This window comes from Mytilus californianus, unplaced genomic scaffold (assembly GCF_021869535.1).
Source record: "Mytilus californianus isolate M0D057914Y unplaced genomic scaffold, xbMytCali1.0.p SCAF_10, whole genome shotgun sequence".
Classification (NCBI taxonomy): domain Eukaryota; kingdom Metazoa; phylum Mollusca; class Bivalvia; order Mytilida; family Mytilidae; genus Mytilus; species Mytilus californianus.
Window position 1 is genome coordinate 74,755,813 of NW_026262582.1, and position 25,662 is coordinate 74,781,474.

Sequence of the window (25,662 nt, forward strand, 5' to 3'; positions counted from 1 at the left end):
ATCAAAACTCGCGTTTACAACAAATGTGGCTCTCACAAAACCGGTTTACAATTAGTTACATGCTATGAATGTTTTCACTTAAAATGTGTACTCATCTGTACATAGGTTTAGATTTCCTTTACATTCGAAATTGTTCACTGGGTAAACTTTATTGTACACATCGGGTATATAAGATAATGTGAATATTTTCTTCATGATTTCGTACGACCATTTGCAAGTACTTATCACGCAGAACGTGATTACGTTATTTTACAACCTTACAATATTGAAAATTGCTAAAGGCTTAAATTATCTATTGATTAGTTTGAATCATAAATTCGTTGCATTGACAGTTCACTGTCTATGGTAAATAGTTGGCCTTTTTCTTAGGCATTTCGTTTATGGGTTAGTCTTGGTAATGTTAGGTCTTTCTTATAATTTGGATTAATTTTAATCTGAGTTAACACTAAACATTATACCACATTTAATGTTGTTTGTCTAAATCTCTACATCAAATAGTATGTAATTAAGGAAGTTCGCTTGTCATGTTTAGGAATTTTTGTCAGATTTTCGGAATCCTCTTGTTTTATCTATTTGAATGCCTTAAAATATTTTGCCCATTGACCCCTATTTTTCTTTTTAAAAATCTCTCACATGCATAATTATAAGCCATCTGTAAAAGTCTTATAAAATCTTAATTATTTCTAATAGTTTTTGAGAACTTTTATTTGTCAATAATAAAGCTATGAAAAGTCAAGAGAGAATATTTTCCCGCCAAAATTTCAATGGCTAATATCTCGAAAACATGCACATTGACCTATATTTTATTTTTGCTCTTTTTGTTCCTTTATTAATCCCTTATCAATATATACTAATGTTATGAAAATCTTGTTATTTTGAAACTGAGTAGCGAACTTCCTTAACCAACATTTAAATGTGCAAATAAAATCCATTGTATACGAAATATAAAGTTTTATTAAATTTCCTATATTAATTATATTCTGATATTGGAAATTATTATTTCTATCAACTGCAAATCCAGTTATCTGATTTTTTAAAGCGGATTAGCTAAACAATAAGTTTTTATTCTATTTAAAAAAAAATATTTTTATTTTTGTAATTTCGAACCAAATAAATATTTACATAATACTATTTTTAACGATAGCAATTGTATTGCACCAGTTAACTTCAACATGAAAGGTTTTTGATGTTTTTATTTGTTTAAAAGTTCAATTTTTAGTCAGTTCTATTAAACTTATGCATGTGCTTTGTGTCAGTTGTATTTCATTTTTAACAATGCTTTGTTTTAAACTGTAATCTGGCCTAAACAATGGGACATCCTTTACCAAAAAGATTTCTATGTAGCAACATTCCAGCAGCGCCAACATACGAGTATATATCTCCCAGTTGTTACGATATTCCAGGGCTTGTATTTCCTATCATGATTTCCTTGATAGAGGGTTGCTGCTCTCATGAAAGCTTATAAACCAATAGTTCTAAGTGGTAAGGTTGCAATTATCCCTTTGTTAATTTTACGAACGCCATCAAAAGTTGGTTGACCGTTATGAAACATCCGTATCACAGATGAAAGCGGAATTGTTCCAATTTTCGTCACTACAATCCCATCCCCTTTTTCCCGAATTAAACTTATTACCCGGTTTGTACTAACATGAGCAACACTACGGGAGCCACATGTGGAGCAGGATCTGCTTACCCTTCCAGAGCACCTGAGATCACCCCCAGTTTTTTGTGGGGTTCGTGTTGCTCAGTCTTCAGTTTTCTATGTTCTGTTTTGTGTTTTGTTACCTTTTGTTGTTTGTTGGTTTTTTTCTTTCATGTCGTTTTAGCCATGACATAGTAAGTTTATGTTCGACTTATGAGTTTGAATGTCCCTTTAGTATCTTTCGCCTCTCTTTTGCATGTACTTTCATTTACTAGCACGGGTCGAGAACACTGCTGGTAGACTGTTAATTTCCGAAGGTATTTTTAGATATTTAGTCAGTATTTTTGAAATGAAATGATTTATACTGTATGTCATACGATAAAACCTTGTCGACAAAAAAAAAATGAAAAACTTAGTCATGTTATCAATTTCATAATAACTAGCGCACACATCTTTCCCATGGTTAAGAGCTATGTGTATAATTATGTTCTTCAAGCTCATATTGGAGTAGAATATCCTTTTATCGTAGTGGATTTATATGTTAACTGTTGTTTGACTTTTTGACGTGTTTTGTTTGATGTTATGGTTTTGTTGAGTTATATTCAGCTTTGCTATTCTATTGTCATTTCGGATCTCCAGTCTAATTTTTTTATAAAATTTTCACTCAATCCAGGAAAAGAATAAGAATAATTTTTAAAAAAACTGACATATTGGGCTTCTCGTTAAAAACTGGAACATTAAGATCCTCCGATTTACCAAAAAAATATGTATTTCTGAGAATTTTGACTGAAATAAAAAAGCTTTTTGCTGATGTTATTTAATTTGTTTATTCAGTTACACATGACTTCACTGCTAATTTTGTAATTTGAACAAAAGAACGTGTCAAAATAAGATATGACGAAACATTTAATAATATCTACCTTGCAATTAAAAATAATTGTTTATTACTTGAACATATTAGACAAACGGGAGAAGTAAGCACTAGAAGTCACCGTAAAAAGGATTTTTAGCCTCGTTATGATGCATGGGTTGATCGAATCTGGCTGTATTGCATCTGCAAGTTGTAGCAATGTTTTTAAAGAAATTAATTAATCGTACTTAATAGTATGTTAAGTTATTAAAAGAACCCTCCGACTACCTAATCTGCTGACAATAAAATATTCCACACAACAACGTCACAAACCAGGAGAAATATATTATCGTTATTATCGGGTGTCTTGGCTAACAAAAATATACAGAAAAACAAATATGACATTGAAGTATTAGTTCAAACCATAAATAAGCAAATTGGTATTTATCCAAAACGATAAAAGTCCAAGTGACTAAACAATCACAGTACAATTCTAACCTGTATAAACTATGTAATATTCCAAGGAGACAGATTTGAAAAACAATTCCCTAAATTGTGAGCTTTAAAACTTAAATATCATATCATTGTTCAATTTGGAAGCAAAATACCCTCGTGTATAAGGCTCCTGCACGTTAATTCAGACTTCCACAATGAATAAATGTATGAAATAAAACTAAGTGACAATTTTAGAAAATGTATGACACACATTTTAGATGTTCCTGCATTAAAAGTATGTAAGTTTGTAAGTAATACACATAATTAATGCATTTCCTCTATTGAAATTAAAAAAAACTAGAAAAAAGACACTCCATAAAAAAAGAGCCAACATAATATCGCCTTCAAGGAAAAGAACACTATGAAAAGAAAGCATCGTCTTGTTTGTTCTTATGTGTCTTTTAGTCGTTTTTTTTTATCAACGCCTTTTGCTACCTCATTTATATAAAGAACGTCCAACAGAGTTCCTCTTTTCTAAAGAAAAAAACATAAACACATAATTTAAGTTTATGTTATTCATTCATATTTAAAAAAATGGTATATCACATGTTATATTTCACAAATATAACCTCCAAGGTAACTTCCGTTGTCACATCCATGATTTTTAAATCCACGATTATATCTTTATCATCATAGTTCTGATTTCTTGTGCGTCTTTAGTTATTACTTTGGTACTTTTTGGTTTGACCAGCTCCTCAATGTTTAAACATGCATTTAGTTTGAATATTTGTATTCTTTTATCAAGAAGACGGTATAGTTTACAATCGATAATTCTTGGTTTGTAAGTAAACAAACACTTCAGCAAATATTTCAAAACCTTTACCTGAATTCTTCTTCTGAAGGAACAATTTCATGATCATGGCTTCTTCAAGAGTTTCAAAATTAGCAAGGTATGCACCAGGGTCTGTACAGCTCGCCTGTGATATAAGTAAAAAGAAAAATTACAAAATTAAAAACCAATTGTTCAGAGAACAATTGGAGGTCTTTCCACTTCTTACGATGTATTTTGATACGGATATTAAAAATCGGTTTAATATGTCATTTCCAGTGTCAAATGATTGCTCATTGTTTGCTGATTCCAAAAATATATGGTTTCTATATTATTTTGTTTGAAATAAGAGAGGTAATTTGGAAAAATGTCACTTCCGGTATTATTTTTTTATTTATTTGACACTGCTTTCAAAAATATATTGCTATGTATACTTTTATATGCAATAAGTACAAAAAATAGCCACTTCCGGTTTACACAAAATCACTTCTGGTTTGTTTTTCAAGGTCACATATCTTGTAACCTAATGTACGAAGTCCTTTGACTTTATTATGTATAAATATGAATTTAAACCAAAGGTCAAAATCTAGACTGCCAAACTTATCTATGACCTTGACCTCAATTTCAAGGTCATAAACCAAGAACCTCAAATCAAAAGACCCTAGGTCTTTAATATGCATAGTTAATGAGTTATATCACTTTACGCATAATTCTAAATATAAGAGGGGTAAAACTCCCATTTAATGTCTACGCATCCTCTTAACCATAATTCAGAAGTTACCACATGTCGCAAATGACAAATTAATAAACAAATATTGTCAATATCTTGTACGGTTTATGAAAAGAAGTGAGAATAAGCGAAAATCAAAATTTATAATTTGACCTTGACCTTTGACCTTGACCCATTTTTATTTTTTTTTGACCAATGACCTGAAATCCAAAGACCCTAGGTCTCTAACACTTTTGGTTTTTCATTTACCATTGCAAATTACTTATATCAAATGCATAAGGGGAAATAACTTTCATATGGAGTCTCCGTATAGCTTCGGTTCAAATAATACTCCTGAAGATATAACGAGCAATTTGGTAAAATAAATTTGTCGTAATCTTTTACGGTTGCGAAGAAGTAGCAAACACAATAAAAATATTGTTCGGGGGAGATAACTCTTACAAAGGAAAGTATTCGGTTAAGCAGGGTCAGTTTTGAAAGCGCATAAACTGTTCGATATCATATACCAAATATCAAATCGCCATATTGCGAAACAACCAAACAGCGAAAGAAAAAAAATTAGACGGAAAAAAAAAAATAATTAAAAACCAATTGTTCAGAGAACAATTGAAGGTCTTTCTACATCAATTTTCAAACTTATTGAAAAGAAGCTAGTTCCGGTTTACTCAAAGTTAAAATTGGTATACAATCATAAGTTTCTTCAAACTGATGTGATAAATGAATGGTTTCTATATACTATTGAGTGAAATAAGGGAGATAATGTGCGTCTTCGGGTGAAGTAAACGTCACTTCCGGTCTCATTTGATAGCTTATTTTACACTAATTCCAAAAATATATAGTTTCTATATACTTTTGCATGTAAAACAGGAGATAATTGGCAACTTCCGGTTTATCGAAAGTCATTTCTGGTCCTTAGTGATAAGTTCATGTATTTATATTACAAAATATATGGATTCTGAGTACTTTTCAATATAAAAGTGCAAAACAAGCTACTTCCGGTTTTTTCAAGGTCACTTCCGGTTGACATTTTTCAAAGTCATATGTCACCAAACCTTTTGTTAAAGGTCATATGGCTTTATAATTGAACCAAGTTAAAGTAATAATCAATTAACCTTATAAGTAGACATTTCAGGGGCACTAACTCCTATAAGATGATATTAGATTGTTTCAAACCAAATGTAACATATCTTCATTACAATAAAGCAAACATTTTGCACTTGTTCTTTCATATATATCTTTAAAAGTATTGGAGAAAATGCAAAAACAAGGAAAAGACAAAATTGAGAACTTGACCTTGACCTTTGACCTTGACTTTATTTTCGTTAGGACCTAGGGGCCTCAAATAAAAAGATTCCAGGGTTATACGATTAAAGGTTTATGAGTTAAAAAAACATACCGACAAATTTTTTTGGTAAAGGTAGATAACTCCTATAAAATTTAATCGAATCGCTTCGATCCAAATTAGCCAAAAATTCCTGAGGATGTAACGAACAATTTAGAAAAAAAGAACTTAATTTTGTCGATATCTTTTTTCTTACGAAGGAGATGCACACACTTGATAAACAGTGAATAGGGAAATAACTCTTACAAAGAAAATTGTTCGGCTTAGCAGGGTGAATTTAAAAGCGCATAAACTATACGATACAATATGAGAAATCTGAGCGACATATTGCGAAAGAAACATTTATCGTAAGAACAAAATTTGGCGGAAAAAAAAATAATAATAATAATAATCAAAACAAATACAATAGGTCTTTCCACAGAAAAGTCGAAAGACCTAATCAGAAGAAAATCAATGGGTCTTTCCACGGAAAAATTAAAGACCTAACTTCCAAACTCCAAGCAAAATACAAAATTGAAATTCCTTTAATAAACAGAAAAATCAAAAGCTCAAATAACTATCATGTTCCTGATTTGGTACATGCATTTCCTTATGTAAAGAATGGTGGAATTAACCAGGTTTCCTAGTTTGTGACACCCCTCACGTGTATGACAGTCCCATATAATTCTATTATATTGACCACAATGTGAAAGCAAAACAAAAAAAAGGTAAGCAAAATATAATTAAACCATTGAAAAATCAAACATTTTAAAATCGATATTTTACATGGGAACATTCCGGGTCGATACCTCTGCTGGTGGACTATCAGTCCCCGAGGGTATCATCAGCTCAGTAGTCAGTAATTTGGTACTGACATGATTAATAACACACCCTTCTAGTATTGTCCGTTGTTAAATTTTGAAATTATCAAAAAACTAAGGTTTGTCGATACCTCTGCTGGTGGACTATCAGTCCCCGAGGGTATCATCAGCTCAGTAGTCAGTACTTTGGTACTGACATGATTTATAACAAACCTTTCTAAAATTGTCCGTTGTTAAATTTTGAAATTATAAAGAAACTAAAGTTTCAACTCCCTCAGGCAAAGTTGACCTTAGATGAATTTGGCTATTTGCTTTAGGTATTTTTGTCATATAGCTTTTCAATTGTTTCGGTACTTAAACATCCCTCGGATTTCAAATATTTGGCTTTGAGCGTTACTGATGAAGGTAAATTCAGAAAAGCGCTTCGGACGCATAACATTATCAACGTGTTGTTTTCAATTTTTTACATCACTGCGTCGATACCTCTGCTGTTGGACTATCAGTCCCCGAGGGTATCATCAGCTCAGTAGTCAGTACTTCGGTACTGACATGATTTATAACACACCTTTCTAGTATTGTCTGTTGTTAAATTTTGAAATTATAAAGAAACTAAGGTTTGTAGATACCTCTGCTGGTGGACTATCAGTCCCCGAGGGTATCATCAGCTCAGTAGTCTGTACTTTGGTACTGACATGATTTATAACAAACCTTTCTAAAATTGTCCGTTGTTAAATTTTGAAATTATAAAGAAACTAAAGTTTCAACTCCCTCAGGCAAAGTTGACCTTAGATGAATTAGGCTATTTGTTTTAGGTATTGTTGTCATATAGCTCTTCAACTGTTTCGGTACTTATACATCTCTCGGATTTCAAATGTTTGGCTTTGAATGTTCCTAATGAAGGTAAATCCAGAAAAGCGCTTCGGACGCATGAAATTATTAAACGTGTTGTTTTCAATTTTTCCCATGTAAATATCATCAATACACTTAATTTCATGATACTTATAGTTGTCTAGCCGCGAAATCCACATGAATAAAGCTAGCTTATATAATATTGTTTTGGTGTAATACCACCATTGATTTTCCCCTATTAGTCTCTGTTAAATTTGCACTTTTCAAAAAAATATGCAGAATTTATCTTTGTTTCAAATAAAGAAATACTTGGCATGAGTAAAGTTTTATCCTGTCCAGTACTATAGAAAAAATTTCACATAACATTTCAATGAATATAAGAAAATAACCATCACTGGAAGTTAACCAATCAAATTTTTCCCTTTTTTAACGTGTGTACAAGCTTTAGTAACCATGTAACCTCAAGTTTCCAAAATATTCTATAGAAACCCCAAATAAAAAAAAAAATAACGGTGCTTTGAAATACCCATGATGTATGTTTATGACTTAGAAATGTTTTACTGCAATGAAATGTATGGTCAATTACCTACAACTGTCAAATTCAAGGGAATATTTTTTTCGACCTATTTTCGTATGCAACCGGATGTGACGTACTATGATTTGGTGGTATTACACCTAAAGAAGACTTTTTGGTTAAATAAAATGAATGTGACTTTTTTCCTTTGTAATTCTGGTTATTTCAAGCATCCCTGTCAAGTTTTGTCATAATCAGTTCAATAATTTGAGAAAAATCTAGTTTAATGTAAGACGACATCTACAGCGATTCGAGCAAAATTTTTTCGAAAAATCCAAACCAAGCCACATCATGATAGAATATAGTGTGGACCAATAAATGATTAGATATTTATATCATCTGCCTACAAACAGTTGAATATGATACAAAAGATGACTTTAGGATGGTAAATACTACTAATGGACCTCTTTGTCCTCCTTAAAATGTCTCTGTTGGTCCATTTATACCTCTCATTTCCTCAATTTTTTTTACTTTTTTGGCCAATAATTAAAATGTTTGGTGTAACTTTCACTCATTTATGATAGAAAAGTCATCATAAATGATTAATTGAAGTATTCAAGCTGAATGAACTATTCGTATAAAAGTTTACCGTCTCCAAGAAGGTTCCAAAAAGTCCTTACGTGAAACTTAAATTTACGCCGCGCTCCAGAGAGGGACATAAAAAGCTTCTCTTTTGGTGAACAATTTGTTGTTACTGCTTTAAAAATAATTTCATTTTCTTTAAACTATAAAATTATTAAAGCATTTCTTAGGAAAACATTTTTGTATAGCAGAATATAAAAAAAAAGGAGAAAAAGTTCCCCAAAACTTAGTATTCATGGTAAAATCCTATTTCAAGGAAATTTTCTCATAAAATGTGTTTTGGAGACTCAATCCACTCAGAATATTTCATTATTTGTAATATTTCACTTAAATAGCAAGAAATTTTAACACATGAGAGTACTCACAAGGTCAAAGGTGCATGTACAGCTTCCCATATTAGATGCAATACCACCATTGCTTTTCCCCTATTAGTCTTTGATAAATTTGCACTTTTCAAAAAATTATGCAGAATTCATCTTTGTTTCAAATAAAGAAATACTTGACATGAGTAAAGTTTTATTCTGTCCAGTACTATAGAAAAAATTTCACATATTATTTCATTGCATATAAGAAAATTACCATCACTGGAAGTTAACCAATCAAATTTTCCCCCTTTTTTAACCTGTGTACAAGCTTTAGTAACCATGTAACCTCAAGTTTTCAAAATATTCTATAGAAACCCCCCAAAAAAATTGTGCTTTGAAATACCCAAGATATATGTGTATGACTTAGAAATGTTTTACTGCAATGAAATGTATGATCAATTACCTACAACTGTCAAATTCAAGGGAATATTTTTTTTCGACCTATTTTCGTATTCAACCGGATGTGACGTACTGTGATCTGGTGGTATTTCACCTTTAATTTGGTGTGATGGCCTAATGTTCTTTAGTATTTTTATATAAACAATTCATATTTACTATTTACTTCCAAATAATTAATAATTAATATAGAAATTGGGAGATGTGGTGGGATTCCCAATTAGGCACATATCCACCAGTGGATGTACATAACTATGTTTAGCGCATATCTAATGTTTTTTTAGGTGTAAACTCTGAACACAATCATGTGTAATCTTTCTGTAAACGATACAAAAATTAAAAGTATTCAACATAGAACCTCTGATATAGTAATCCTGTTTCACGTAAGACATATCCGTTTGTATGTTATACAAGTTTCCGATGTTCTCATGCATGTTTTTAAATGTTTAGAAATGACAAATCGGTCTTGATTTGATTTTAAAAATTTACTAAATTTTACTCTTTATGCACAAGACATAATTGTTATCAAATACAATATAAATCATATACATTTGAATATAAAAACCTTTTTATGAAAAAGTAGTGTACAGAAGGGGAATAAGGTGGACAGGTGCACAGACAACGTGCTCCTAATAATTGGAAAGGACAATGATACAAAAATTATTAAAAAAATCACGAAACAATGAAATGTTAAATGTAAGGGTCGGCTTTCGTAAAGTTGTTTGGAAGAGTAACTGGATAACAATGGCCCTGTTTTTGTAACTAAATAAAGTTTACATGCTGTCGATCAAATTTATACAAAAAGTCATACAAATGCTGCATCACCAGATATGTTGTCATCGTGAATAGAATAACAGCCTTTCCCTATCTTCTGGTATAGTTCTTCGCAGCTCACTGTTTAATATAATGTTACATAAATAACTGCATTTGCAAAATTTATAAATTGATTTCATGTTAATTCATAATTAATAACTTAATATGTGCGATTCACACTAACACTTCGTTATTCGTAAAAACTACATTTACTTCGGCGAAACAATTGAAATCGTAAAACTATCAATCACCGGTAACATATTTGTAGACGAAATATGTTTGTTGTTCATTATAAAAGGAATAAATTTGGCAAACAAATTTCGTCATTATAATCAATATGAAACCACACTTTTTGTAATTTTTCACATGAAATTAGCATTGTACATTCCTGCTTTCTCAATTACGGTAGAAAATGAGGTTTACAAATATTGTTTTTAAAAGAAGATTCAATATTTAAAAAAACAGAACACAAAAAAAAAAAAAATCACAAGCTTGTTTTTAATTGCATGATTTATGACAAACTAGGAAAATATCAGACTCTCCTTTAGTTTTTTGGAAACTGTATTCTCAAAAGTAATGTATAATTGACCATGTATCTGTCGTGGCTATAACGTTCTACAAAATTACAATTTCGCTTGAAATATTTTGAATACTCAAAGTTCTATATTTTATAATAAAAATTTGCTGCTTATTGTGTTTATAGTCTCTGCGTATTTATATATATACACTAGGTCTTATTTCCTTATTTAGTCTAACCTTTATTTATGTTATCTAGAATACTTTGGTTTTTAATTATCTTTATTGATCGACTTATGCGTGCGTTCATACGTGTTTATACTTAGCAAATTATTATCTTATTATCTGCATCAACTCGCCTCGACGTACTTTCTTGTCTCGACCTACTTCTAACTTCGTTCTATACACTATGATGAACGGTATTTTACGGACGCAATCACGAGTTGGTTGACCGGTATGGAATGACCGTTTCACAGATGATACCGAATATGTTCCTTGTGTCGTAATTACAATCCACTTCCTTTTTCACCTCGAATGTGACCTACCGAATTAAACTATTTACCGGATTTGTAAAAACGTGAGCAACACGACGGGAGCCACATGTGGAGCAGGATCTGATTACCCTTCCAGAGCACTTAAGATCATCCCCAGTTTTTGGTGGGGTTCGTGTTGCTTAGTCTTTAGTTTCCTATGTTGTGTCTTGTGTACTATTATTTGTCTGTTTGTCTTTTTATTTCTTAGCCATGGCGTTGTCAGTTTATTTTCGATCTATGAGTTTGACGGTCCCTCTAGTATCTTTTGCCCCTCTTTTATAAGTAACGTCCGAAATTTTCATCTATGTCGATTGACTTTCATGCTGAATACTTGCCATCTTCAAAGTTCGACAAACTATACACCTTGTAAATACTCACTTTTGATTGAATTATTTACACTATGTGACTTTCCTTTAAAACTAAATGCACAAAGCTACTGTTAACGTCCTTGTTTAGTCTTACATTTGAACTCAATTATTGGCTATTCAAACTTTTCCCTCGTCCATTTCTATTGGAGAAAAGAAAAAAAAAAAGATCACGCGTGCAAATCATTTTTTGCTTTCATCGTTCTATTTACTAGACGTTTTCTCAAGTACTTACCATTAACTGTATTCTGTATAATGCGCTCGACTTCCTGTTTAAAGATCTTCCTCAGTTGTTGATTTAGACCTGACATATTAAAGTTAGCATATAGAGGAGCTTTATTATTATCCAGTAAAGGAATCTGTACGTTTGGTTTTCCTTCAGCTCTACAAATTGCGAAAACGATCGAAATGTAGAAAAGCCAGACATTGTGCACAGCAGACATATTTGAATTCTTTTTTGGATAACTAAACAGTGGAAAACTGTAAGACTCTTGACGCAAACATATGTGCGTATACAAGTATACTTATAGGGTGAGTATTTGAAGTGCGAACATCCGAAAATTGTTACTATGTTGTAATATAACAGTACATGTCGGACGTTAGTTCAACAAATGCATCATTGATTGTCTCATTTACTTGGTGGTATAGAGTTCCACCCTTTTAAGCACTTGTGTAATAGATAGAATAACAAAGTTCGCTTCCTTTCTAATAAGTCAACTCCCTAGACAGTCGAGTGTAATCAGATATTTACCAGTCGAATGTTTATCTGTGATTGGTTTGAACTGTAATTTTAAGTGTTTGTTCAAATGCTCTGAAGATTGAAATACTAGTAGTAACATAACAAAAATAAAAAAAAGTTACTTAATAAATGACTGATTCGTAAACTAACCTTAAATAACTTTTATTTATTAATTACATCTGCCTAACATCTTGAAAACTATGTGTGAAGGGAACACGCACCATGATCAGCAATGCAAGATATATAAAAGTGCTTAAATTATGAAAATTTCTATTTTTTTCTTAGAAGAATATATATATATATATATATATATATATATATATATATATATATATATAAACAAGTCTAAATTGAAAACAACGTTCAAACCTATGATTGCGTTGGATAAAAACCGCAATTTTTATACGTGTGCATGCAAAACAAATGTCTTTGTAGAGGGTTCTAAATACAGCACAAACAACATTTTCCAAAAGACCAAATGAGTGAAAAAGTATATTTTAACAAAACGCATTTGACTAGCAGGTCGAACAACTGATGTTCTTAAACCCTGCTGACTGCCATTGGCGATTGCCAAATAAACGGATCACAAGATGTAACAAAATAGATCTTATAAATAATTTATTACCAAACAGAAAACAATAAACTTGCGGATAAGGTGGTATACCGCAAACATGAGGTGCAAAAATTTGTACACCATATCCGGATTTCGACAATTAATGTCTCTTCAGTGATGTTAGGAATCGAAACGGTATTTGGAAGGCCATATAATTAACCTCAATTTGGGATTGACTCTTGAATTTTGAAAAGTCAAAATAGGATGAACGGATCATATAAACCCGAAGGCAAATATAATACAAGCCCAAACGAAAAAATATAAACAAGTCTAAAGTGAAAACAACGTTCAAACCTATGATTGCGTTGGATAAAAACCGCAATTTTTATACGTGTGCATGCAAAACAAATTTCTTTGTAGAGGGGTCTAAATACAGCACAAACAACATTTTCCAAAAGACCAAATGAGTGAAAAAGTATATTTTAACAAAACGCATTTGACTAGCAGGTCGACCAACTGATGTTCTTAAACCCTGCTGACTGCCATTGGCGATTGCCAAATAAACGGATCACAAGATGTAACAAAATAGATCTTATAAATAATTTATTACCAAACAGAAAACAATAAACTTGCGGATAAGATGGTATACCGCAAAAATGAGATGCAAAAATTTGTACACCATATCCGGATTTCGACAATTACAACAATGTAATGTCTCTTCAGTGATGTTAGGAATCGAAACGGTATTTGGAAGGCCATATAATTTACCACAATTTGGGATTGACTCTTGAATTTTGAAAAGACAAAATAGGATGAACGGATCATATAAACCCGAAGGCAAATATAATACAAGCCCAAACGAAAAAATATAAACAAGTCTAAATTGAAAACAACGTTCAAACCTATGATTGCGTTGGATAAAAACCGCAATTTTTTATACGTGTGCATGAAAAACAAATTTCTTTGTAGAGGGGTCTAAATACAGCACAAACAACATTTTCCAAAAGACCAAATGAGTGAAAAAGTATATTTTAACAAAACGCATTTGACTAGCAGATCGAACAACTGATGTTCTTAAACCCTGCTGACTGCCATTGGCGATTGCCAAATAAACGGATCACAAGATGTAACAAAATAGATCTTATAAATAATTTATTACCAAACAGAAAACAATAAACTTGCGGATAAGATGGTATACCGCAAACATGAGGTGCAAAAATTTGTACACCATATCCGGATTTCGACAATTAATGTCTCTTCCGTGATGTTAGGAATCAAAACGGTATTTGAAAGGCCATATAATTTACCTCAATTTGGGATTGACTCTTGAATTTTGAAAAGTCAAAATAGGATGAACGGATCATATAAACCCGAAGGCAAATATAATACAAGCCCAAACGAAAAAATAGAAACAAGTCTAAATTGAAAACAACGTTCAAACCTATGATTGCGTTGGATAAAAACCGCAATTTTTTATACGTGTGCATGAAAAACAAATATCTTTGTAGAGGGGTCTAAATACAGCACAAACAACATTTTCCAAAAGACCAAATGAGTGAAAAGTATATTTTAACAAAACGCATTTGACTAGCAGATCGAACAACTGATGTTCTTAAACCCTGCTGACTGCCATTGGCGATTGCCAAATAAACGGATCACAAGATGTAACAAAATAGATCTTATAAATAATTTATTACCAAACAGAAAACAATAAACTTGCGGATAAGATGGTATACCGCAAACATGAGGTGCAAAAATTTGTACACCATATCCGGATTTCGACAATTAATGTCTCTTCCGTGATGTTAGGAATCAAAACGGTATTTGAAAGGCCATATAATTTACCTCAATTTGGGATTGACTCTTGAATTTTGAAAAGTCAAAATAGGATGAACGGATCATATAAACCCGAAGGCAAATATAATACAAGCCCAAACGAAAAAATATAAACAAGTCTAAATTGAAAACAACGTTCAAACCTATGATTGCGTTGGATATATATATAACAAATCAATATGGCAATATAAAGCTTCATTGATTTTGTATGTCCGATTTGGATAGTAGGAATCATTATATATCTATCTATATATATATATTTATATAAAAATCTGAAATACGAATGAAATTTGGCCTTTTGATGAAACACAATAAACATGATAAAGGGAACAGTGAGGTTGCAATTAGGGTCAACAATAAAGGTCAGCACAAATGAAACAAAAATTGTGATCCTGAATTAGTAATGCTTGAAGTTTGTAAAACTTTTTTGATAAAGGAAAAAAACTCAAATGTTTTATATTTTAATTCGTATCTGGCTAAGTAAGTGCTGGTTACTGACACTACTTGTACATGTTGAAATAATTCTGGAAATTTATGTCTGTAATGAACTATTACAAGTGTAATGCACAATTATAATTTCAATACGACTTATAAAGAAAGACTACGTGTGTATATACATGTTGCCCATCAAACCCATCAAGAGTTGACCTATTGTCCATGATTATAAATCACAGAGGAAAATGCATTATTACATAAATGATAAAGAAACTGTAAGTTATTTGAGTTATGGACACTGCATAGATCTTACGTTTTTTTAATTTTTCAACTTTTCATAAGTAACATATTAAATTTATGCATTTCGTTTTTCATGTTTATATTTTTAGCAACAGAATGACGCTGGATTGTAAACAAATATATGTTGTTAAAGGCAATTCCAATATAAACAAGTATGGCCTGTTGACATGGATAGGACCAAGTTTTTCAATAGAAATCTGAAGTAAAAAAATCAACGTATATAACAAAGAAGGTGAAATGCACGTCAAGGAATTAGGGAAAATATATTTCTGAAGTATAATCCTTAGAATTACACTTAGTCTAGTTAATTAGAAAAAAATAAATGCTGATGCTTACGGACACTAAGCACTGGCTTCTAAAAAAAACTAGTTTTAAGTGCCAAATCCATAAAGAAAAGTAGCTTATTGTTTACTGCAACCATTTTATCTAGGAAAATGTTAGCTAGTCAAGGACACTACACTTTTTGTCAAAATATATTTTTCTACTCTGATCATAACATTTATATAACCTTATTTAACTTTAAAATTGTTATATCTAAGTATATTGAAATACATTTGATAGGAAAATCATGCAATGTACTTTATTTTCAAGGTACTAAATACTTGAAAATACATAGCAAAGCACCATTTTTACAATTCTGCATGTTATATGCAACTGGCTTCCTTCTGTATGTAAATCAGCTGTAGAGTACCTCTCGTTCAGTTTCACCCATAAGTAAGTTGATCTACTGCCCATATGTTATAAAAATATGGATTTGATTTAGTAGCAACCTTGATTTTAATGAAATAACATGACACACAGAAGTGGTATATGTGACTAAAAATGTTAACATGCAAAGTCAATTAATTTTGATCTTATAAATAAGAAGATGTATCAGTTCCAATGAGAAACCTCTCCATCCAAGTCACAATGTATGAAAAGTTAATAATTATAGGAAAAAGTACGGCCTTCAACACGGAAACTTGGCTAACACCAAACTGCAGCAAGCTATTAAGGGTCCCAAAATGACTAGTGTAAAACTATTCAAAAAGGAAAACCAACGGTCTAATCTTTATAAAAGACAAGAAACGAGAAACAACTATAAACCACACCAACAAACGACAACCACTGAACAACAGGCTCCTGACTTAGGACAGTTGCATAGAAATGCAGCGTGTCAACCTTCACCCTAGCCTGAGACAATATTGTAACATTACAACATAAAAATCTGTATTTGCTATCAAGCATTTCTTTGTTATGCTCATTTAATTATCTCCAAAAAAATGCCTCATTTTTTAGTTGCAGCTGATGTTTTACAAAAGAAGACGAATGGTAGTCAAAAAAGGAACTCCGACAATAAAAAACATTCGTTATATTTGTCAGTATTTATCCTTTTTTTATGTTATCAAAACAATAGAAGATAAAGAGAAACTGTAAAGGGCAAAAACAAAAAAAATCAGCAAGATACAATCTATAAATAAGTCAACAAGAACGAAATTGTCAATCCATTTCTTCCAAGATGCTCTTGAAAAACGATGTTTTCAATGGGTTGTGTTTTAAGGCAAACTTTATAGTAGATAGAGATACACTGATTGATACAAAAAAAAATATGAGCAATACAAGAGCAACAAAAAGACTATTCCAAAAGGAAAACAAACGGTCTAATCTTAATAAAAAACGAGAAACGAGAAACACCTATGAACCACACCAACACACGACAACCACTGAACAACAGGCTCCTGACTTAGGACAGTTGCATAAAAATGCAGCGTGTCGACCTTCCTCCTAGCCCGAGACATTATTGTAACATTACAACATACAAATCTTAATTTTCTATCAGGTATTTCTTTGTTATGATCATTAAATTATCTCTTAAAAATGCCTCCGTTTTGACTTGCAACTGATATTTCACAAAACAAGACGAACGGTAGCCAAAAAAAGGAACTCATCTTTCCTACAATAAAAAAACATTCGTTATAATTGTCAATATTTATCTTTTTTTATGTTGGCAAAACAATAGAAGATACATAGAAACTGTGAACGGCGAAAAAAAAAAAACCAGCAAGATACATTCTATAGATAAGTCAACAAGAACGAAATTGTCAATCCATTTCTTCCAAGATGTTCTTGAATGACAATGTTTCCAATGGGTTGTGTTTTAAGGCAAACTTTATAGTAGATAGAGATACACTGATTGATACAGAAAAAAATTTATTAGCAATGCAAGAGCAACAAAACAGACTATTCAGAAAGGAAAACAAACAGTCTAATCTTTATAAAAAACGAGAAACGAGAAACACATATGAACCACACCAACATACGACAACCACTAAACAATAGGCTCCTGACTTAGGACAGTTGCATAAAGATGCAGCATGTCAACCTTCCTCCTAGCCTGAGACAGTATTGAAACATTACAACATAAAAATCTGTATTTGCTATCAGGCATGTCTTTGTTATGTTCATTTAATTTATCTCCAAAAGATGCCTCATTTTTGAGTTGCAACTGATATTTTACAAAACAAGACAAACAGTAGATAAAAAAGGAACTCATCTTTCCGACAATAAAAAACTTTCGTTGTAATTGTCAATATTTATCCTTTCTCTTATGTTGGCAAATCAATAGAGGATAAAGAGAAACTGTAAACGTTAAAAAAAAAAAACCAGCAAGATACAATCTATAGATAAGTCAACAAAAACGAAATTGTCAATCCATTTCTTCCAAGATGCTCTTGAATGATGATGTTTTCAATTGATTGTGTTTTAAGGCAAACTCTATAGTAGATAAAGAAACACTGATTGATACAGAAAAAAAAATATTAGCAATACAAGAGCAACAAAATAGACTATTCAAATAGAAAAACCAACGGTTTAATCTTTATAAAAGAACAGAAACGAGAAACAACTATGAACCACACCAACAAACGACAACCACTGATCAATAGGCTCCTGACTTAGGACAGTTGCATAGAAATGCAGCGTGTCAACCTTCACCCTAGCCTGAGACAGTATGTAACATTACAACATAAAAATCTGTATTTGCTATCAGGCATTTCTTTGTTATGCTCATTTAATTATCTCCAAAAAAAATGCCTCATTTTTTAGTTACAGCTAATATTTTACAAAACAAGACGAATGGTAGTCACAAAAGGAACTTGTCTTTCCGACAATAAAAAACATTCGTTATATTTGTCAATATTTATCCTTGTTTATGATGGCAAAACAATAGAACATAAAGAGAAACTGTAAAGGGCAAAAAAAACAAAAAAAAAACAGCAAGATACAATCTATAGATAAATCAACCAGAACGAAATTGTCAATCCATTTCTTCCAAGATGTTCTTGAATGACGATGTTTTCAATTGGTTGTGTTTTAAAAACTATAGCAGATGGAGATACACTGATTGATACAGAAATAAATATTATTAGCAATACAAGAGCAACAACAAAGACTTTAGTCATGAAGTCTATAAAAGTTCAAGAGTGTCCATTGGTGAAGATGCAAATAGATTCAAATGTAGAACACATGCTCTTTTGAACCTCTATAGTTATGATATTAATGTGTGTTAAATACATTTAAGCGCAGCATACACTTAATAATGCTGAACACTTATTATATTGATATTATTTAATTGTTTGTTCATTGGTTTCTGACTCACCTAAAAAGTTGCCCTTTCGTCACAAAACACTTGTCCTATCTTCATTGAACATATGTTGTGTTACTTGCAGATAAAGCCCCGAACAACATTATTTTGTGTGTAAATCACAATACATAAACTGCATGATAACGGAATAAGGTATTGACAATTCATTTGGAAACTCAACAGATACTCCCAAGACACTTACCATGGAGCTTATCAAAGAGAAAATCCTGCATACGCATAGGTCTGTTCTATGTTCCTTTATAATTTCAACCAAAGATGAATAAATAGATCTTCCTTCAGTATGTTGGATATCTAAATTACATAAGTGTCCTTACAAACAACGTTTTATTACTTGGTCTTCCAAGTATTTTATAAAACCTCTTTCTTATATTTAACAGCAATCAAAACCTTCAGTGTTGTTGTGGATCTAACTACTCTAGAGGCTGTGCGAATCATTTGTGGATGCTAAAACAAAGATCTGTTAGAGTACATACAATCTTAGTGTTTTTCCAATAGTATTAAGACATTTGACTTTTCTACCTTTGACACAAGTAGTCTTCATTCCAGATTTGTTAAAGTACATACACTCTTGGTGTCTTTCCTCTTGCAATTTTATTAAAACAATTGAATTTTCTACCCTTGACACAAGTAGCCTTCATTCCAAGTTAAAGGATAAATTGAAAGAATTTGATTCATAGAAAAGAATTGTAGATACCAATATCTTGCTTTGTGAAGGGATAAATCTTATTTACACAACAAAATCATCTAAAACTGACATTATCAAGATGCCTGATTTCTTGATTAACAACATATCTGATACGTTCGGGTGACGTATTTTTCAACAAATAATCGGCATTTCCATGGACTTCAACTGTGATCCTCTTCTTGCCGACTTTATTCATAAATAAAATATTCAGTTAAACTACATACAGGAGCTTCTAAGGAAAAGTGAAACTAAACTAGCATCCCTCAACTTCTCGTACCGCTATATAGATGATGTCCTCTCACTGACTTATTCAAAGTTTGGTGACTATGTTGAACGCACATATCTCGTCGAACTTGAAATTAAGGATACAACAGATACAGTTGTCTCAAATCTTGACTTACATCTGGAAATTGACAATGAGGGTAGGTTAATAACAAAACTTTACGACAAAAGAGATGATACGATTTTCCATGATTTCTTTGATATAGGGTTGCTGCTTACAAGGAAGCTAATAAACCAAAAGTACAACATGTACAAAGTGGTGAAGTTGAAGTCATTTCTTTGAAACTTTTACGGGCCCCATCTTGAGTGGATTTACCGTTATTGAATATCTGTTGAACAGTTGACGACAGATACAGTATGTTCCAATTTAGGTAACTATTATTCCGACTTCTTTTCCTCGAAGGCGACCTACCAACTTCTAACCGTGTTATTAGTTAACTGCTTACCCTTCCGGAGTAATGAGATCAGCTCTGTTTTTGAGGGGTTCGTGTTGCGCAGTCTTTAATTGTCTATGCTGGGTTTTTCGTCATGGCATTCTCAGTTCGTGTTCGACTAATGGATTTACTATCCCGTTGGTATATGTCGCCTCTCTTTTCTACATGTGTTACTTTCAATGATAATAGTTAGAAAGGCTCTGTTTTCATGATAATGTTTAATACAGAACTGGAAATAGTTGTCAAACCCACATTCTAATATGCAATGTTCAAATAACAAAATAGAGTTTGATAACAAAACAGTATTTTCGGCATTTTCTGTGCTTTCCATTTGATTATTAACAGAGGTTGCAATATGATAAGGTAAGTTTCTCATTTACTCTAAGTTATTGGTGAACTTCATTCGTTTGTAAGGTACATATGTCTGCCTCTCAGGGCCGACCCTAAAAAGTATTTAATATACTGATTATAATTGTCTATAGCAACACTGTAGAGTTTATATACTTGTTTGACAGGATTTATCTGACCATGACACATTCATGAATCATAGAGCAATTAGCTGATTAGTCGGTCTCTCAAGTACCATTCGTAAAAGATCAACTATTGTACGGTAAAGATGATAAATTTTACCTGACTAATCCCTAATTGTCATGGATCATCAGTCATTAGTATGTTGCTATGGTAAGATCAGTTGTTAAGTATTCTCAGCTGATTTTTTTTTATTTCATTTGACCTATTGCAATATTGTTAGGTATGCATGTCTGACAAGGTTCGTATGACATTAACATAATTTTCATGGTTGATTTATCAATGTTTCTGTGATAAGGTCAGTTTCTCTAGTATAACAAGGTATAGAAATTGACTATAGCTGCAACGACATTGCATATTTTGATTTGGCGAAAAAGCAAACATCAATTAAATAATTTTGTCTTTAAAATCTCTTTAATAGATATAGGAAGATGTGGTATGAGTGTCAATGAGACAACTCTCCATCCAAGTTACAATTTATAAAAGTAAACCATTATAGGTCAAGATACGGCCTTCAACACGGAGCATTGGCTCACACTGAACAGCAAGCTAGAAAGGGCCCCAAAAAATTACTAGTGTAAAACCTTTCAAACGGAAAAACCAACGGTCTAATCTATATAAAAACGAGAAACGAGAAACACGTATGAACTACTATTGGAAGGCTTAACTCAATCAAAAAACGTAAATTAACACACAATGAACGAATAAATTAAGTTAAGTATGAACAAAATGTATGTTAGGTGTATATCAGTAAGTTAGGAACCCATCAACACAAATAATATAAAGACACTTAGAGGGCATCATAGAGTATCTAACAATAGAACATTATCCGTCTGACATGGTTCATAAACACCTGACTTTGTTTTCATTGATCGTTGATTAATTTTTGATTATAATGGCTTGCTAGTTTCTAAATTTGTTTTAGAAACAAATTAATCAGGGATGATAATTTGATACTTGTGTTGGGTTTTGTAAATAAATCTGCTGGCATAGTTGAACTTGGAAATAACTAGTTGAAGATATTTAAGTAGAATTAAATTGTAACATTCCCAAAAGAACAAGTTTTGACCCAAAAACGTCATGGTGCATGATAAAAATGAGCTGATGTCTGAGAAAATCTTTATACTAGTAAAATCTATAAAGAGTAACTTATATTAGTAATATGTAAACGATTCTTATTTTCAACATAATTCATATAGGAAATTTTGAATTACGTCATAAGTAGTTCACACGAATATAAATATAAATGTAATTTTTTTGAGTGTATGTCATTGATCAGGGTGTTTATGGAATGTAGTTCATTGGTCAGGATGTATCTGGATTGTGTGTAATTGGACAATATCTGTATATAATAGATGTAATTGGTCAGTATATGTATGGGGTGTATATAATTGGTCAAATCCTACATATTCTTTAACATCAATTACAAAGGATGAAATTTTACAAAATCACAAATCTGTCCTTCTTTCTTTTTGGTATTAACATAGAGGAAAACGAAGAAAATCTACCGTCATTATACTGGATACCAAAAATTCACAAAACTCTTTATAAAGAACGATACATAGCTGGATCATCAAGATGTTCGACTAAACATATTTCTACAGTGCTGAATACTATTCTTTCTACACTAAAAGATGGCCTTCAAAAATATTGTGATGAGATATATTCAACCAGTGGTGTCAATCAGATGTGGATTCTCAAAAATTCTAAAGATCTACTGCTAAATCTTAGATCGTAATCTCTGCAATTTTGCAGCAACATTAAGACCTTTTTTCTACGCTTTACACGACTATTCCCCATGCTCAATTGAAAGATCGTCTTCACCATCTCATTAAATAGAGCTTTTTCTATAGAAATGGGAATCGTAGATATAAATTTCTTGTTTTGGGTTATAATAATTCTTATTTTGTGAAGAACCACGCTGATTCTAGCAGAAAAAAAACTGAAGATGATATTATCAAAATGCTGAACTTTTTAATAGACAATATATTTGTTGAGTTTAGAAGATTGATATTTCAACAGACCGTCGGTATTCCAATGGGTACTAATTGTGTACCCTTATGGCCGACTTGTGTTTGTACTCGTATGTAGAACCTTCTACAAGACAAAAAGGAAAAGCACCTTGCAAAATTCGTTAATTTTACTTTCAGATATATTGATCCTATCACTGAATAACCCATATTTCAGTCAGTACTTGCATCTCATATATCCCAGTGAACTTGAAATTAAGGATACTACTGATACTAGAAGGATCGCTTCATACCTTGATCTTTTCCTCAATTTTGACACAGATGGACGACTTCACATTAAAATTTATGACAAACGGGATGATGTTATAGAGAAAGTCGAAATAACTGTCCTTTCATGGGAAATAATGGCGCAGAGGCCCGAAGGGCCGACGCCAATTATTTCCCAGGAATGGACAGTCATTTGGACATTCTATCACTTAAAACACACTAAAAAAATAACAAACACACTACAATATTTGCATTTTTAGTATTACAATAAAATATATAGATTATTGATCACTTGACCATTCCCTTCACTAAACCTTTTAAAATTTAAAAGAATTTACTAAACTATGTGAGTAGTTATAAACTCACTAGTGAGTTCTTTTTACAACAGTTGCTTTAAATTGGGTTGATTTTAACAAGAAATTCCATTATAGCTAGTGTCCAAGTTTGGATCATGTCACGTTCGGACGGTGAGGAAATTTTTCTTACGCAAAACACATTTTCACAAGAAACCAATGATGATTGTCTTGGATTTATGTATTTTTTTCTTGGGATATGATACTACTACTACTAGTGTAACATATTCAGTTGCATGTTCTGGTATTTCTGAAGACGAAGGTTTTTCCAATCCGAAATTAACACAGTCTGACTATTAATTACTTATTAATGTCTCCAAAATTGAAAGCAAGTCATCAACCATCAACTTCAAGATTTCACGAGCCAAAAACAGATAAGGAAATCGAAGTTATGCAATCGAAGAAGTAAGTAACTTATGTTTTGATATATATATATATATGCAAGTATAAATTGAAAACAACGTTCAAACCTATGATTGCGTTGGATAAAAACCGCAATTTTTATACGTGTGCATGCAAAACAAATTTCTTGGTAGAGGGGTCTACATACAGCACAAACAACATTTTCCAAAAGACCAAAAAAGTGAAAAGTACATTTTAACAAAACGCATTTGACTAACAGGTCGAACAACTGATGTTCTTAAACCCTGCTGACTGCCATTGGCGATTGCCAAATAAACGTACCACAAGATGTAACAAAATGGATCATAAAAATTATTAATTTAATACCAAACAGAAAACAATAAACTTGCGGAAAAGATGGTATACCGCAAATATGAGGTGCAAAAATTTGTACACCATATCCGGATTTCGACAATTAATGACTCTTCAGTGATGTTACTAATCGAAACGGTATTTGGAAGGCCATTATAATTTAAGAGTCTATCCTAAATTGAGGTAAATTATAATGGCCTTCCAAATACCGTTTCGATTAGTAACATCACTGAAGAGACATTAATTGTCGAAATCCGGATATGGTGTACAAATTTTTGCACCTCATATTTGCGGTATACCATCTTTTCCGCAAGTTTATTGTTTTCTGTTTGGTATTAAATTAATAATTTTTATGTTCCATTTTGTTACATCTTGTGGTACGTTTATTTGGCAATCGCCAATAGCAGTCAGCAGGGTTTAAGAACATCAGTTGTTCGACCTGTTAGTCAAATGCGTTTTGTTAAAATATACTTTTTCTCTTTTTTAGTCTTTTTGAAAATGTTGTTTGTGCTGTATTTAGACCCCTCTACCAAGAAATTTGTTTTGCTTGCACACGTATAAAAATTGCGGTTTTTATTCAACGCAATCATAGGTTTGAACGTTGTTTTCAATTTAGACTTGTTTATATTTTTTCGTTTGGGCTTGTATTATATTTACCTTTGGGTTTATATGATCCGTTCATCCTATTTCGACTCTTCAGAATTCAAGAATCTATCCTAAATTGAGGTAAATTATAATGGCCTTCCAAATACCGTTTCGATTAGTAACATCACTGAAGAGACATTAATTGTCGAAATCCGGATATGGTGTACACATTTTTGCACCTCATATTTGCGGTATACCATCTTTTCCGCAAGTTTATTGTTTTCTGTTTGGTATTAAATTAATAATTTTTATGATCCATTTTGTTACATCTTGTGGTACGTTTATTTGGCAATCGCCAATGGCAATCAGCAGGGTTTAAGAACATCAGTTGTTCGACCTGTTAGTCAAATGCGTTTTGTTAAAATATACTTTTTCACTTTTTTGGTCTTTTGGAAAATGTTGTTTGTGCTGTATATATATATATATATATATATATATAAACAGACGTTTTGTTCAAAACACAAAATAAATAATAATACTAAATCATGACGCATTATGCGTGCTTTGTCATCATTTAGGTTATGAAATAGTTGCCACTGGACGTTAAGCAATCAACAGTCAGTCAAATATCATGTTGATATTTTTTCGATTATACTTAGTTTACTAAGAAATATATAACAGGACCCATTCAATTCTGGAAATGAAGAAATAAAAGAA

At 31.8% G+C, this 25,662-nt stretch overlaps 1 long non-coding RNA gene across 1 annotated transcript; it reads right to left on the reverse strand.

Annotated features, from left to right (window-relative positions):
* Window positions 1-3,807: 3,807 nt before the first annotated feature.
* Window positions 3,808-12,197, reverse strand: LOC127718540 (uncharacterized). Its single transcript, XR_007989889.1, has 3 exons — window positions 11,857-12,197; window positions 10,206-10,288; window positions 3,808-3,904 (listed from the first exon to the last, which is right to left on the reverse strand). It is a non-coding gene; the product is annotated as an uncharacterized LOC127718540 (long non-coding RNA).
* Window positions 12,198-25,662: the final 13,465 nt, after the last annotated feature.